Source organism: Zingiber officinale, chromosome 2A, assembly GCF_018446385.1.
Source record: "Zingiber officinale cultivar Zhangliang chromosome 2A, Zo_v1.1, whole genome shotgun sequence".
Lineage (NCBI taxonomy): Eukaryota > Viridiplantae > Streptophyta > Magnoliopsida > Zingiberales > Zingiberaceae > Zingiber > Zingiber officinale.
This window is the reverse complement of record NC_055988.1, coordinates 53,166,262-53,181,707: the sequence shown is the minus strand read 5'-3', so window position 1 is coordinate 53,181,707 and position 15,446 is coordinate 53,166,262.

The window sequence follows — 15,446 nt, the reverse complement described above, 5'->3', positions numbered from 1 at the left end:
TATCTAAATCCAAAATTCTTCATTGCTATATAATGATAATCATTATTTTTCCTAGCATGCATGGGAACATAAGAATTTTTTCTAACATGCATGGAGGAGTTTAAATTTGAATTAAACTTCAAGTTAGGATATACCTCCCTTACCCTTGAAGCTCCCCCTTGATTTGAGCTCCTCTTCTTCTTCTCCCATTTCATTAAATGTGCAAGCTTCTTAAGCTCCTTCTTCTTTGGGCATTTGGTGTGGAAGTGACCCTTCATTCCACATGTGAAGCATACAATGTGCATCCTCTTCTTTTGGGTTTCTTCATTCCTACCACCCATGTTAGCATTTAAAATAACTTGATTGGGTTTAGGAATTACCTTCTTCTTACCCAATGGACACCTACTCATGTAGTGTCCCTTCTCATTGCACCCGAAACAAATGATGTGATCTTTTGCCTTTGCTTCGGTGGAGGTGCTCACTAGGTTGACTTCTTCCAAGATTTCTTCTTCTTCTTCTTCACTTGTCTTGGATTCTTCTTCAACCATTGAGGATGTAGATGCTATATCTTCCTCATCCACACTTGTGGATGACCTTTCTTCATCCTTTTCCTCAAATGTGACCAAATTTACTTCCTCTTCTTCTTTTGATGTTGAATTGGTCTCCACATCCGATTGGTCCTTCTTCTCCTCTTGGACCACTTCATCACTTTCTTCGGATTTTCTTTCTTCTTGTGTAGGCATGAATTCCTCCCATGGAAACTTCTTCACTTTGCTCCATAACTCATGGGCGTTCTCGTATTTACCTACACCACTTATCACATTAGGAGGCAATAAATCAATTAAAATTGCTATTACCTTTGAGTTTGCCTCCGATCGTGAGGTTTGCTCCTCCGTCCAATGTCGTGTTCGAAGCTTCTTTCCTTTCTTGTCCTTTGGGACTTTGAACGGTTCATTTACCACCATCATGGTGTCCCAATCCGTGTTGAAGAAGATCTCCATCTTCTTCATCCAATAGGTGATGTCCCCAAGGCTTCCTCCTTCAAATTTTGGAGGGACAATCAACCCGGCCATCTTATGCTTCCTTGGCGGTTAGTCCAACGGAGAGCGTCCTCGCTCTGATACCACTTGTTGGAGGATCGGTGGCCGGCTTGAAGGGGGGTTGGATAGACGGCACCCCCAAATCATTGCTTCCTATGATGTTAGCGCAGCGGAATACAAACAAACACAAATAGAAAGCTAAATACAAATACAAAGAACAAGAAAGAGCAAGCAAACCAACACGCGCCGATTTACGTGGTTCGGAGATGATGCTCCTACTCCACGGCTGTCCGTAAGGTGGACGATCCCTCAACCCGTCGGTGGATTAGTCCCCGGAAACTCCGGCTAGCTCAAACCGCTCCTTGTGGGTGGAGAAACCTCACCACAACTTCAACCAAGAACACTTGGACACAAGAGATCCTTGAGCACTTTGGTGACTACTAATTAGGCTTTAACCAAGTCTAATTTCGTCGCCTTGGCCGGCCATACCAAGCTCCTTCTTATAGAGCTTGGAACAAATCAGAACCTGATTTGCCCGTTACCAGTCGACTGGTCCTTGCACCAGTCGACTGGTGCCAGCCAAACGGCTATCTATCAGTCGACTGGTCTCATGACCAGTCGACTGATCCCAGCCATTTCGGGCACAGAATGCTTCTGTGCTCACCACCAGTCGACTGGTCCCAGTACCAGTCGACTGGTACAACCCTAAACTTAGGGTTTCCCATCCCGAGTACATTTCACTCGCACTCGGACCCTCACGACTCACTTGACTCTTCTTTGCAGCTTTGACCTCTTGCCTTCAAGCCTACTTCCTTTGGCTCTCGTCCCTCGGATGCATCCAAGCTCGCGGCTTGTCTCCAATGTCATCCTTCGCGTATGCCTCGAAGTCGCTTCCCTCGGCCCTTGTCCTTGCTGCCTTGTCCACGATCCCTCAGATGCATTCAAGCCCGCGGCTTGTCCTCAATGCCATCCTTCATCGGACCCGAAGCCGTCAACCTGAGTCACATGTGTCACCTGTAGTCCTGCACAACTCAAGTACACATATCAAATAACAAGGGTAAACCTAACTTAAACCCTTTGCCCAAACACCAAAACACATGGTCCCACGAACCATTGGGATTGCTCCAACAGTAGGCTCATTCTCAACGAGCATAACGTCATCATGGTCAGACAAGAGAAATAAGTATCTCTCAAGCTGACGATGTACCCTATCAGACCTGCGAAGAGGTAGGTCTACTTGAACTGGTTGTTGTTCCTCAACTCCTTGTGGAACAATCTCATCATCCACAATAATTTGTGGTTTCAGTTCAACTTCCATCAAGGCTTCAGTGCTATTATCCATATCTTGAACTTCTTCAAGATCGAACATACTCCCACTAGTTTTTCTAGAAACAAAGTCCCTTTCTAGAAATACCCCAGTCTTAGCCACAAACACTTTGTGTTGACTGGGAATGTAGAAGTAATATCCCTTCATTTCCTTGGGATATCCTATAAAATAGCACTTATCGGATTTGGGTCTCAGTTTGTTCGAGACTTGACGTCGAACGTAAGCCTCACAACTCCAAATCCTCATAAAAGACACTTGGACATCTCTCCCAGTCCATATCCTATATGGTGTCTTTATCACAGCCTTGGATGGAACACGGTTAAGTGTGAAGGCTACTGTATCTAGAGCATATCCCCAAAAGGATATAGGAAGATCTGTGTGACTCATCATAGATCATACCATATCTAATAGGGTATGATTCCTCCTTTCGGACACACCATTCCATTGTGGTGTTCCAGGAGGAGTGAGTTGAGATAGGATCTCACACTCAGCTAGATAGTCACAAAACTCATGACTAAGGTATTCACCACCTCGATCTGATCGAAGTATTTTAATACACTTGCCTAGTTGGTTTTGTACTTCATTCTTGAATTCTTTGAACTTTTCAAAGGATTGTGATTTATGTATCATTAGATACACATAACCATATCTACTGAAATCATCAATAAATGTGATGAAGTACCTATAACCACCTTTGGCAGTGACATTGAAAGGGCCACATACATCACTATATATAAGTCCTAACAAGTTAGTCACTCTTTCGCTGTATCCACTAAAGGGAGTCTTGATCATCTTGCCCAGTAGGCATGACTCGCATGTCTCATATGATTCAAAATTAAATGAGTCCAGCAAACCATCTTTATAGAGCTGAGATAAGCGATTCTCATTTATATGACCTAAGCGACAATGCCAGAGATAGGTTTGGTTCATTTCATTTGACTTGAACCTTTTGGTACTTATGTTATAGATGAGGTTCTCTAAGTAGAGAATGTAGAGTCCGTTCATCAGAGGTGCACCACAGTAGAACATATCTTTTAAATAAACATAACAACATTTGTTCTTTATTATAAAAGAAAAGCCTTTCTTGTCCAAACAAGAGACTGAAATGATGTTCTTTGTAAGAGCAGGCACATAACAACATTCATCTAATTCTAGTACAAGCCAAGAGGGCAGAGATAGAAAGTAAGTTCCTACAACAGCAGCAACCCGTGCTCCATTGCCTACTCGTAGGTGTATCTTGCCCTTCGTCAATGCCCTGCTATTTCTCAGCGCCTGTACATTAGTACAAATGTGAGAAGCATATCCGGTATCTAATACCCATAATGAAGAAATAGAGAAATTGACTTCTATAACATGTATACCTGAAGTAGAAATCTTATTTCTCTTCTTCTTAAGATCTTCTAGGTATCCTTTGCAGTTCCTCTTCTAGTGCCCTGCTTGTCCTTGATATAGTTGACGAAGATGTTCAACCATGTCATAAGTAGTCATCAACTCGTGTTGCTTATGAAGCTCAAAGTTCATGGTTGCGAGCATGAGGCATGACACATCTAATGTGGCATCTTGATGCTTCTTATAAGCATCTCGGTCAGCTCGCGTGGCAGTGGCAGGAGGTGCCTCTGGAATGGGATGCTCTAGGATGTACAATTTTCTTTCTTGTGTGAGAACGATTCTCAGATTCCTGTACCAGTCCAGGAAATTAGCTCCATTGAGCTTGCCCTTGTCAAGGACAATACACAAAGAGAAGGTGTTCGTGTTTGTTGACATGGAAATCTACAATAGAAATAATGCAGAAAGTAAATATCATATTCCTTTAATTGTTTACTTAGGCCTTTTTAACTAAATGATGTTCCCACTGAATTATAGAGCTTTTGTAGAATCAAGTCATGGAGGTGGTCAAACCACACTACTAGATTCTTACCAATTAGCTATAATTTTCGTGGGACAAGATCCACATCATACTATGACTTGAGTTAGCTTTGGCTAAATCACCCAAGACTTAGTATGATCGGTAGATAACTAATTATCAATTACATCTCTATGCAACTCTTGTTTATAGGATCAAAAATCTCATTTATATTAAAACTTGAGTTAACTTTGGCAAAATCGCCCAAGATTTAGTATAAATGTAATTTTTATCCTATCGTCCAACCGTTAGAAAATGCCTATAGTTTTGCCCGATCCAATTGAGTTAACTAGTTATGCTCAATCTAATTGAGTTTGTACTCAGCCAAGCTTTGATAGGCGGGACCAAGGTTGTCCCTCCGCACTCTACCAAGATAATATGCATTGCTCTGCTTTGGCAGATTCAACAACAACATATGGTCGAGGTAGTGATGGGTATCAAAACTTGGTAGGCATATCGAGTTGACTTGATTAAGATCTAATCTAATCGTGGATTCGTATCTTATACGGATCAAGGCACTAATTATCCTACATTATCATGCATCTCATACACAAGCAATGAGAGATAACTAATTATTTTATGATGAGGTCATGGCCCTACTACGATCTTTTCAAGCCAATGAAAAGATCAGATGGTCAACCTAGGGTCAACGACTTCTTCAAGCGCCTCCCTTTGACTGCCATGTGTTGAAATCACCCTCCTCGTAACTCCTTCTTGAGTGGATCTTCCACCGCTTCATTTTGTTCATTACAAATGTGAAACTCGAGTTACATTCGAGTCTAAATTCTATTTACAACAAGAATATAAAAAAGAAGGTACGACTCGCAGGTTGCATATCAATACAACACGTACAACACAAAAATGGCGCGCAGGCCATATTATGAATTACAATACATTTTAACCAATCATATTGGGGGTTTTGGGCCATGACCATCACAAAAACACACATAATTCTAAATTATGTATTTTATATAAATTTCTATAATTTTACTACGGATTTTATCGATTTTATGAGTCACAACTTCTCGGCGGTCCCGTTTAGCGGTTTTCGAGCGCGATCATGGGGCAATGACCCTTGCGGGGTTAGGGGCAGCGCCCCTTCTCGCGAAATAAATATCGCGAGTGTCCCATCTTGATCTAACAACGCCTTAAGCCGCTGTCCCAAAATGATTTGGGCGAGACCTTGCCGTTTCGGAAGGTTTTTCTCGGTAGTCGAAGCCTACAAGTGTCCAAGCACTTGTTGCTTCGCTTCTACGAGAAAAATACTCAAAAAATCTAAAAAAATAGCAAACTTACAGATCTGAAATATTTTCATAAAAATAAAATACAAACTTGTACATGCTTCGCACGTGACTCTAATACCACTGTTGGGACTTTCGAGCCGCAAAAACCACTTTTTGCGTTATGGAAACCTCAAAGTCTTGCCACGGATCCGTGCGAAGACATATAAAAGTAAAACATATACATGTTTCTAAACTAGATCTACCTTAGATCTACATGAATAAGAAACGTTACCCTTGTTGCGAAGCCCTTTGCTTATCCCGCTCATCCAAAAGGTTGTCGGATCTCGAGAGTGTCAAGCGTACACTCCTCTATACGTATCCACACGGACAATAGGTGGAGAAGAACCACTTAGAGTGTGCTAGCATTCTTGGGTTGCTCGACAATGGAGGAGAGGGAGAGAGAGCTAGAAGAGAGGAAGAATAATGATGATCAATTCATAATGAAAAATAAGAGTAAAATGGCTTAAGTATTTTCATCTAATGAAAATACTTAATGCTCATTAACTCCATTAATGAGCCTCATTAATGAGTCTTAATGAGTATTTAATGAATATTCATTCTTCATTAAATGACCATTTTGAAACTCCTCTTCTCTTCATAATTTGAATTGAAATTTGAATCTAATATTCAAATTGAATTCATAATTCAATGAATGTCACCATTTATCATTGAATTCAAAATTCAATAAATATCATCATTAAGCCTCACTTGAGTCTAACTCAAGTCTAGCCTCACTTGAGTCTAACTCAAGTCTAGCCTCACTTGAGTCTAACTCAAGTCTAACTTAATCGAGTCTTACTCAATTAATCTAATTTGGATTACACTTACAAGAATGTTGAGATCCAACATCACCATTGTGACTACTAATTGTGACTCTCACAATATGTGACAATGTCCTTCTATCCTTGACATCTAGATTGATCAATTGAGGCATAGACCGTGTCATCCTCTAATCAATGTATGTCTTGAACCCCAAGTAGACTCACTCTAATCAAATGAGCTCAATATCTCATATTGACTCATTTGGGCATGACCATGCACTTAGTGGTCTCACTCTATCAAGAATCATGATGTCACTCCCGTCATATAGGAGGGATAGATCTCATCTACATTACTCACATCCCTCCATATAATTTGTTACATACCTAGTAATCGCCTTTATAGTCCACCCAGTTACGGGTGACGTTTGACGAAGCCAAAGTATGCAACTCCTTATGTAGGGAACTATGGTGACTTCAGGTCCAAGGACTGATAGTCATACTAATAGTCACATGAGAAAATATATGACACTCATATAACGATCCATGAAACTTTCTCATAGCGGGTCATTCAGTATACATTCTCCAATGCATACCCATGTGTCAACTTGATATCTCTATATCCATGACTTGTGAGATCAAGTCATCGAGTTGACCTACATGCTAGTCTCATCGCATTAACATTGTCCCTAAATGCTAATACTTGAGCATCTCATGCAAGAACTCAATCCACAGTCGCTTGCATTTGGCATCAATGTAAGGGTATGCTGACGTGGAGGCCAAGTCTATTTGGTCACGGTAGCCGTGATCGAGGGTAGCCATGTTGACAACGATCCCTCTTGGGGTAAGGGTCTGGCCATGGAGAGAGTGGGCATGGCTGCAAGTGACAATCGAGAAAGGGCATAAAGACAATATCATTGAGGGAGGATGGGCAAAGGATGACTGCGAGAGGAACGGGGCGAATGAGGCGATCAAAGTCGGAGGAGAATTGGAGTTCATGGCTTGGGTTAGCTAGTAGCTAAGAACATAGAAAACGTAGCAGCATGTTTCAAGTTGCAAGTTTATTTTGAATGAACTGAAGAAAGAAGGGAAATTGATCTATATTTATAATTACAATAAAATGAAAAAACTAATTAAATAAATATATAATTTAATTAAAAATAAAATTATAGGGGCAAGAACATTTTTTCCAAAATACGGAGGACAAAGAGCAAAGATACAATAAATTTACGTGACCACACAAGAACTTATTGATAAATTAAAAGATTTTGAATTAACAAAAAAAATAATTAAGAAAACGGAGGTAACTTTTTTTTTGGATTGACTTGTATTTACTTGTGTAAAATATGCTAATAAAAAAAATTAAATAATAAGGTTTAATATGCAAATAGCATTAACGGAATTTTTAAAAAATTTTAGAAATTTTCTGAGGATTTATCGGAGTACGTATAAGGTAATTTGCGGGGATAAATTATAGATTTTGAAAAGGCCTATTTAGGAATACCCATTTAGGATAAGAGTTGATTAAGGAATAACTTAGGCTTTAATTGGAATAAAACCTAGGTTATATAAAAGTTTAACTAAGTTTTCAATTTATTTTCCTTTCCTTAAATTTCCTTATTTTCCTTTTCTTCTTCCCTTTTCCCTATTTCTTTCCCAAGCCTGATCCTTTCCCCGCCGAACCTTCTTCTCTCCCTCACCTTCTCACGCCGCTGTTGTCTACCTGAGCCCTAATTCTCAATGCTACCTCCTCTTCCTCCTCTCTTCTGCCCAACACCGCTCGATTCCTTTGTCCCGTGCCCTAGCCAACTCGATGCCAAAGCTTCTCTCCTCCTCCGTCGGCCTGTGTTCCCCTCCCCCTTCTTGGATCACTGATCGAGGTGTGGAGGAGCTTGTCATCCATAACGATCTCCTCTCCCGGCTCTCTCGCGCGACCTCCTCTTCCCCGACGCCGACACCAGGGTGCTAATCGATGTTGTGAAGAGGCATTTAGGGCTCCGAGGGTAAGCGACCGATCTTCCTCTTTCTGTTCTCTGATTTGCGCCCTAGCTTCGAGTCTTCTTCCTCGATTCTTACTCTCTCCTCTTTGATTGTCGACGATCCCAGATCAGGTCTTGGATCCCTTCTTTGTTGTTCTCGATTAAGCTGATCAGTGGGGAAGGATTTCAGCAGGGAGGTCTTCTATGGATTACTTGGTTCTAGCAATATTCCGTCCAGCAGCACCTCTTGTTGAGGATCAATAAGGCTGAGGTTGATCTCTTATCTTGATACGATCAGTGAGGTTAGTTCTGTTACTGTGAACTTGATTCTGATCCAACCATTGAGGTGGTTTCCAGCAGCTTTCCCTAACCGACAGCAACATCTTTGGTTGTGATCTACTGGTGATCACCTTGGATTTGGATAAGTTTTTGGAGGTCAATTCATTATTTTGTCTTAATGATACAAATTGAATTATGTGTGAATTAGATTACATGTGTAGATTTATTTAGGTTTAGATTTTATCTAATGGATTGATTGGGGTTAAGGTAACTAACCCTAATTAACCGTTGGATTTAATTTAGGTGAATTGATGTTCGAGCTGCTAAGGGTTTTACCCTAAATTAGTCTTAGGGATTTTATTTAGTTATTCATATGAATTTAGCTAAATAAAATATATATATATTTTGTTTGACGCAAGACTCTGTTCGAGACGAGCGTCTCGACTTTGGATTGCTTGATACTACCTTCTATTTTTGAGGCTGGTACTTCTGACTTATCTTCTTGATATAGTCATTTTAGATATGCATAATAATTTTGATTTCGAGGAGTAAGGATGAGGTTTGCACCTGCGAAGGTTAATGACACTATCTGGTTAATGGAGTTTGTCGACATTCTTGTCTGTTATGCACTCATGGCCACATTCTCTTGATTGCTGCCATGACAAATACCGAGCTTTCAACGCATAGAAGGCTCAGGCATGGAGTGATGAAGGCTGAGCGGCCGTCCCGCTCGGCTGAACAGTGGACACAGCCCCGACCAAACATGCATGACTCCCTTGCCTCGATAAGACGGAGCCAAGATAGCGAACCATTGGCCGAGCAGACATCACTCTTGGCCCAGCCACGATAGCAGCCAGACAGCAAACCGGTCGACCGGCTCCCCGCTCAGCCTGGTAACAGACAAAAGGAGCAGTTGGCGATATCTTCCTAGGAACCAGTGCCACTGACAAGTGGCATGGTTGGAGCATGGCCAAACAGAGAATCGTACGGTGGAAGCTTCCACTGTCACGACAGGGATATGCTCGAGTTGTTAAGGTATGATGTCAAACACGCTTTTCTGACACCTCCTTTCCAGGTATGCTCTAAGAAGCATGCATGCCTTGGGAAGCGTGCACACGCCTCTTGGGAGCCTTATATAAGGACCCCCAGACTTCGACGGAGGTATGTTCACATATACTGTAGCCACAGTTACGCTGCTGCTCTTTTCTTTTTTCTGCTTCATTCGCTTGTCGTCGATGACTGACTTGAGCGTCGGAGGACCATCGCCGGGGAACCCCTCCCCGGCTTGGCACTAACGACTGTGGTTGCAGGCATAGCTCGTTAGAGGCCCACGTCATCTTCAGTCTACATCCAGTCAACGTGAGCACCATCTCCCCAGTGTCCGTCGACTCGACTCTCGTACAGGATCAAATTTGGCACCGTTTGTGGGAACGTACCTGAATCCAAGCCGAGAAGATGGACGTCTCCACTCCGTGACGCTCACTCAAGAGGAACTCGACGTGCTCATTCAAGTACGAGCGACAAAAATAGTTGAGCAGCAGCAGCAAAAGGCGCTAGCCGATCCGATGGCGCAACAAGCGACATCAGCCTCGGGAGGTCAGCGGCGTAGGAAGATCGGCCGGAACAGCTTTCCATCTGGGGACAGAATAAATGGCCGATCGACACACAAGGAGAGGCGCCATCCGCCCCGATACCATTCCATCGGGTTTTGTTCCAGACGCCCTCGGAGATCGCGTAAGCAAACCAAGAGTGAGGTTCTTCATCAGATGAAGCGTCTGTTCGGGACGCGAGGAAAGGCAAAGCATCGAAAGCTGATTTGTCTCCTAAGCGGATCAACCGACAATTCTCTGAGGCAATTCTGTAGGATCTATTGCCGAGACACTACGCTCCCTTGGTGATCGGAAAGTATAGCGGGTCGACTGACCCGGACGACCATCTCAGTAAGTTCGATAATGCTGCTACTCTCCATTAATACACTGACAGAGTCAAGTGCCGAGTCTTCCTCACTACATTATCCGGCTCGGCACAACGTTAGTTTTGGAGGTTGCCGGACGAATTGATTCGAAGTTTCAAGGACTTCCGAACTACTTTCCTTCATAACTTTGGGAGCAGTAGATGTAAAATACTGTGGCCAAATAATAATTAAATAATAAGGTTATTTGATAAATAATCTTATTGGATTTTTCAGAAATTTTTAGAAATTGTTTGGGATTTAATCGGAGCTCGTATGACGTATTTAGAGGGGAAACGTTTATTGGGCTACAAGAAAGCCTCTTTGGAATACCCAAAAGTGGAAGTTGATTAAGGATAAACTTAGAGTTTAATTAAGCTAACCCTAAGTTTATATTATATATATTTACCCTAATTCTTTCTCCTCTTTTATTTCTTCGCCCGAACCCCGAGTTCGCCGCCGCTGATCTGCTCACCGTTGGCCGAACTTTCCGTCTCCATGGATTGTCGGATGTTTGCTGCGGTTGTCCTTCTCTCTGAGTCGCTACCCCGTGCCTAGCCATCCTCACCGCATGATCTCCTTCGCCCTCTCCTTTCTTTCGGCATCGTCGCAGACCACCATGTGCCGACACTTGGTCGTCGCTCCCGGGTGCTGTCGATCTCCATAGCTAATAGCACCGAACGTGGCCACGACGGGGAGGAATCCATCCCTCTCTCAATCCCTCTTTCTCTCGATCCCGCATCACTGCATATTCATTGGATGTCGTCAATCGAGCTCTCTGTTCCCGATCTCCACTGTTGTGTCCTAGCGCAGTTGTCGATCTCCTCTACCTTGGGCCGACATCAAGTTGGTCAGAAAGGAAGCTACGGGTCTGGGTTGTGGTGAGTGATTACAATGTTTTGGATTAGGAAGGATTGACTTCAAGTCTTGTTTGGTTGTTGAGATTGTTGTGTGAACGATCATTCTTTTCCCTTGCTCATTAGGGGTATCTGGTGATTGCATCCCCATCTGATAGTGGCGCTTCTTGGTCCTAGCAGCTACTCCTTGCAGCAGTAACCATACCTGGCTGAGGATCTAATAGAGAGTAGCTGTGAGAGCAGGTAAGGTTCTGTTAAAGTGAGTTTTATACTGTGGATTAGGGTTTCAGCAATTCTTTGCTGTACAATTGGGTTTTGGATTGATTATTGGGAAGAATTTTTGTGTAGGTGTCCTTTTGTAGCTTCCGGGCAGTTTTGGATGATTGTTGAGCTATTGGATTTGCTACCATACCTCAAGATAAATGCCTTCCAGTGATGTACCACTGGTTTTCTTATTAGTGTACGACTCTATTAGGTTTTCTAATGGATTGTAGAAATTGATCTAAGGTGTATTGGATTGATTGATGATGGGTAGATTATGTCTAGTTTAGATCACATAGAAGCATGTGGAAGAATTATGCATGTTCGATTCATGATGCTTAGTTGTTGATGGAATTAAATTGGACTGGATAAGTTGGATTGTTAGTTCATGCCTTTCTTGGATTAAATTGAAGTATGTGAAGAAAGAGTTTGAATTGGTTTAGGTTGGTTGATAGTTGACACATTGATATAGATCTTTAGTTTTATTTCGTATTCTGTATTTGTAGGTTTCGAGTTGGATGTGATCTTCTGATTACAGTTAAAGGCAGGTATTTCTTGCTTTATCTCTTTAGCACATTGATCTTAGTGCATGAGCTAGATGTTCAGATAGTTACTTTGTTTATCTTGACTCCACTCATATTTTTCCTGAGCTTGATACTTATCTTCTCAATCTTTGAGCTACTCGTTTCTGTTTCTATACAGTCTCTTGTTGCTATCTATGATATTTAGCAGATGCCAGTTAACAGATACTAGATATTAGATATTGATACCAGATACTAGATTCCTGATGCTAGATGTTAGATATTGGATATATGTATACTAGTTACCATGTTTACCTGCTTTGTATGTTGTATAGGGATGACAATGTGGCGGGTCTGGGGCGGGTTTGACCAATCCCAAGACCCGCCTCGCCAACCAAAATTTAGACCCGGACCTAGGGCCGCCCCGCCTTTTTTTTAGACCTGCCCCGCCTCTCCCCGACCCACCCCCAAAACCTGACGGGTCTAACCCATTGGACCCGCCAACCCACCATACATCACACAAAAAAATAATAATACATATTTAAAGGAAGAACAATTAGAAACCAAAACAAACAAACAAAAATATTCATTACAATCCTCAAGTTTGCAACCAAAAATAATAAAAATCTATTGGGCAATGTCTGAGTGGTCAGCAATATGCTCCTCATGGTCATCTTCTTCTTCCTCGTCAAGCATGGTTGGACAATTTGATAAATTACTGGCAGTTGAAGTACCTACAAGAATAAATAAAAAAACTGTATAAATTTTGTTATACATAATATTATAAAATATAATAAAAAATAGTTCTTTTCATATCATTCCACAACCAATGACGAGCACACATCAATGCCTCCAAAGTATCTAGATGAAGCCTACTACGATGAGGACTGACCAATCTTCCACTATCATTAGAAGCAGACTCAGATGCAACTGTTGAAACAGGGATGGCTAAATTATCTCTTGCCATTTTTAGTAAGTTAGGATATTTAACTCCATTTGTCTTCCACCAACTTAAGATGTCAAAATTTTTAGCTCTTGGCAAAACACTTTCTCCTAAATATGTATCCAACTCCGAAGTTTTGGAAATCAAAGTAATAGGATCTGAACTAGCCACAAATTGGTCATACTTATGTAAAGTGGCATTCACACGACCAGAAGCACAAGATGATGATATATTTCCCACAACCACTAAACTTCTTGCACTCAAGCTATTTTCCCTAGTTTCAGTCCTTGATTGGTAATCCAATAATAAATCATAACAATTTTGACGAATTTTATCTACCTTAAATTGTGATCTTTCACCATAGATCTGTGAAAAGTAAAATTCAACCAGTTTCATTTTGTACCTAGGATCTAGAATAGCAGTGCCCCATCATAATATGGCAAGAATCCTAATATTTTTCATACTTTCCTAACATCTTTTCTGTCATACATTAGATCATGATCTTTGGACTATTCATCCACTCATCTAATTGTAATTTGATATCACATATATTTGGAAAATAAAAATTAGATGTGGGGTAAAGTGTACCAGAGAACATCTCAGTCACCTTATAAAATATTTTCAACTTATCACAAATTTCAATTGCATGCTCCCAATCTTCATCGGTTGGAACATTCTTATACTGTTTCTCTCGACATTTAAGTCATGGAAACACATCACGATAAATTATTGCAGTTTCTAACATAAAAAAAGTAGAATTCCATCAAGTTTTGCAATCGAGAGATAATTTTTTAGTACAATCAATTTGCAATTGACGTACAGTATCTTCAAACTTTTCTACTCTTGAAGGTGAAGCAATCCAAAATATGATACTATCCTGTATTTTCTCAATTCCATCACTTATAATTTCCAATCCATCTTTGACAATCAAGTTCAAGATATGAGCACAACAACGCATATGAAGTACCTTTCCATTTAGTGTCAAATCTTTCCTTGGGAGCTTCTCTAAGAGAAGACGAAGCATGGCATCATTGGTCATGCAATTATCAACTGTGATTGTTGACACTTTGCAAAGGAAGGCGACAAGGAGGTGCTCGAGGATGTGTGATGCCAGGACTATGGAAGCCTTGAGACTTAGTTAAGAATTTGTTTAGATTAATTCTTTATTTAGGATGATAAGAAAATTTGGAAGTAAGAAGTTGTAATTCATTATTAAGTTTCCGCATTTTAGTATTTGGGATGATATATGTTATTTTGATGTTATTAGGTCATAGTAGATGAATTGTAATCTTGTGTGATGATTTCTGGTATAGTTTTCTTTTGTTTTGGGTTATTTACTATGTGAGTTTCTTGATAGATGTTCCAGCCGCCTGTGGCTGAGGTATATTGTGTTTGTACATCAGTTTAAGGTCACCGGTATAGGGGAGACTCTGTCGAAATTTTTTCGGTAGGGTTTCCATATGGTTTTTAATCATACCGGTTAAGTAGAGTTAGTAGTTAAGTAACGGTCACTCTTAGAGAATAGTAGGGTGGTCGTTACAGTTGGTATCATCACTTGGTTACCAGAATTCATAAATTCTAATACTTAAGCCTGGAGGTTTAGAGTTCGAATCCTGGGGGAGGCAAAAATCCACTGACTAGGGGTGGAAAGTCCTAGTGAGTAATGACACGGCCAAGGGTCGTCGGTTGACGACATTAGAGGTCGCCAAATGGGCCGACGATCGACGACATGAGAGGTTGCCAAATGGGCCGCCAAATGGGCCAAGAGGGTCAGGTCGTTGGCCGTGCCGTTACTCACTAGGACTTTCCACCCCTGGCAGTGGATTTTTGCCTCCCCCAGGATTCGAACTCTAAACCTCCAGGCTTAAGTATTAGAATTTATGAATCCAGGTAACCAAGTGAGTTGATCTCACTTGGTTACCTGGATTCATAAACTCTAATACTTAAGCTTGGAGGTTTAGAGTTCGAATCCTGGGGGAGGCAAAAATCCACTGTCAGGGGTGGAAAGTCCTAGTGAGTAATGGCACGGCCAAGGGTCGTCGGTCGACGACATGAGAGGTCGCCAAATGGACCGACGACATAAGGGCCGATGGTCGACGACCCGAGGGTCGCCAAATGGACGGCCAAATTGGCCAAGAGGGCCGGGTCGTTACATAAATGACTCTATGTACTAAAAAATTATATTATAAATAATAAGTACTAATATACAGGGCGGGTTCGGGGCGGGTTTGATCAATCCCAGGACCCGCCCCGGACCCGTCCCTAGACCCGTTGACTGGGTCCTAACCCGCCCCGTAACCCATTTGACCGGGTTTAGACCCGGTCCAAACGGGACGGGTTTAACACGGGGCCGGGTTTGAACCCG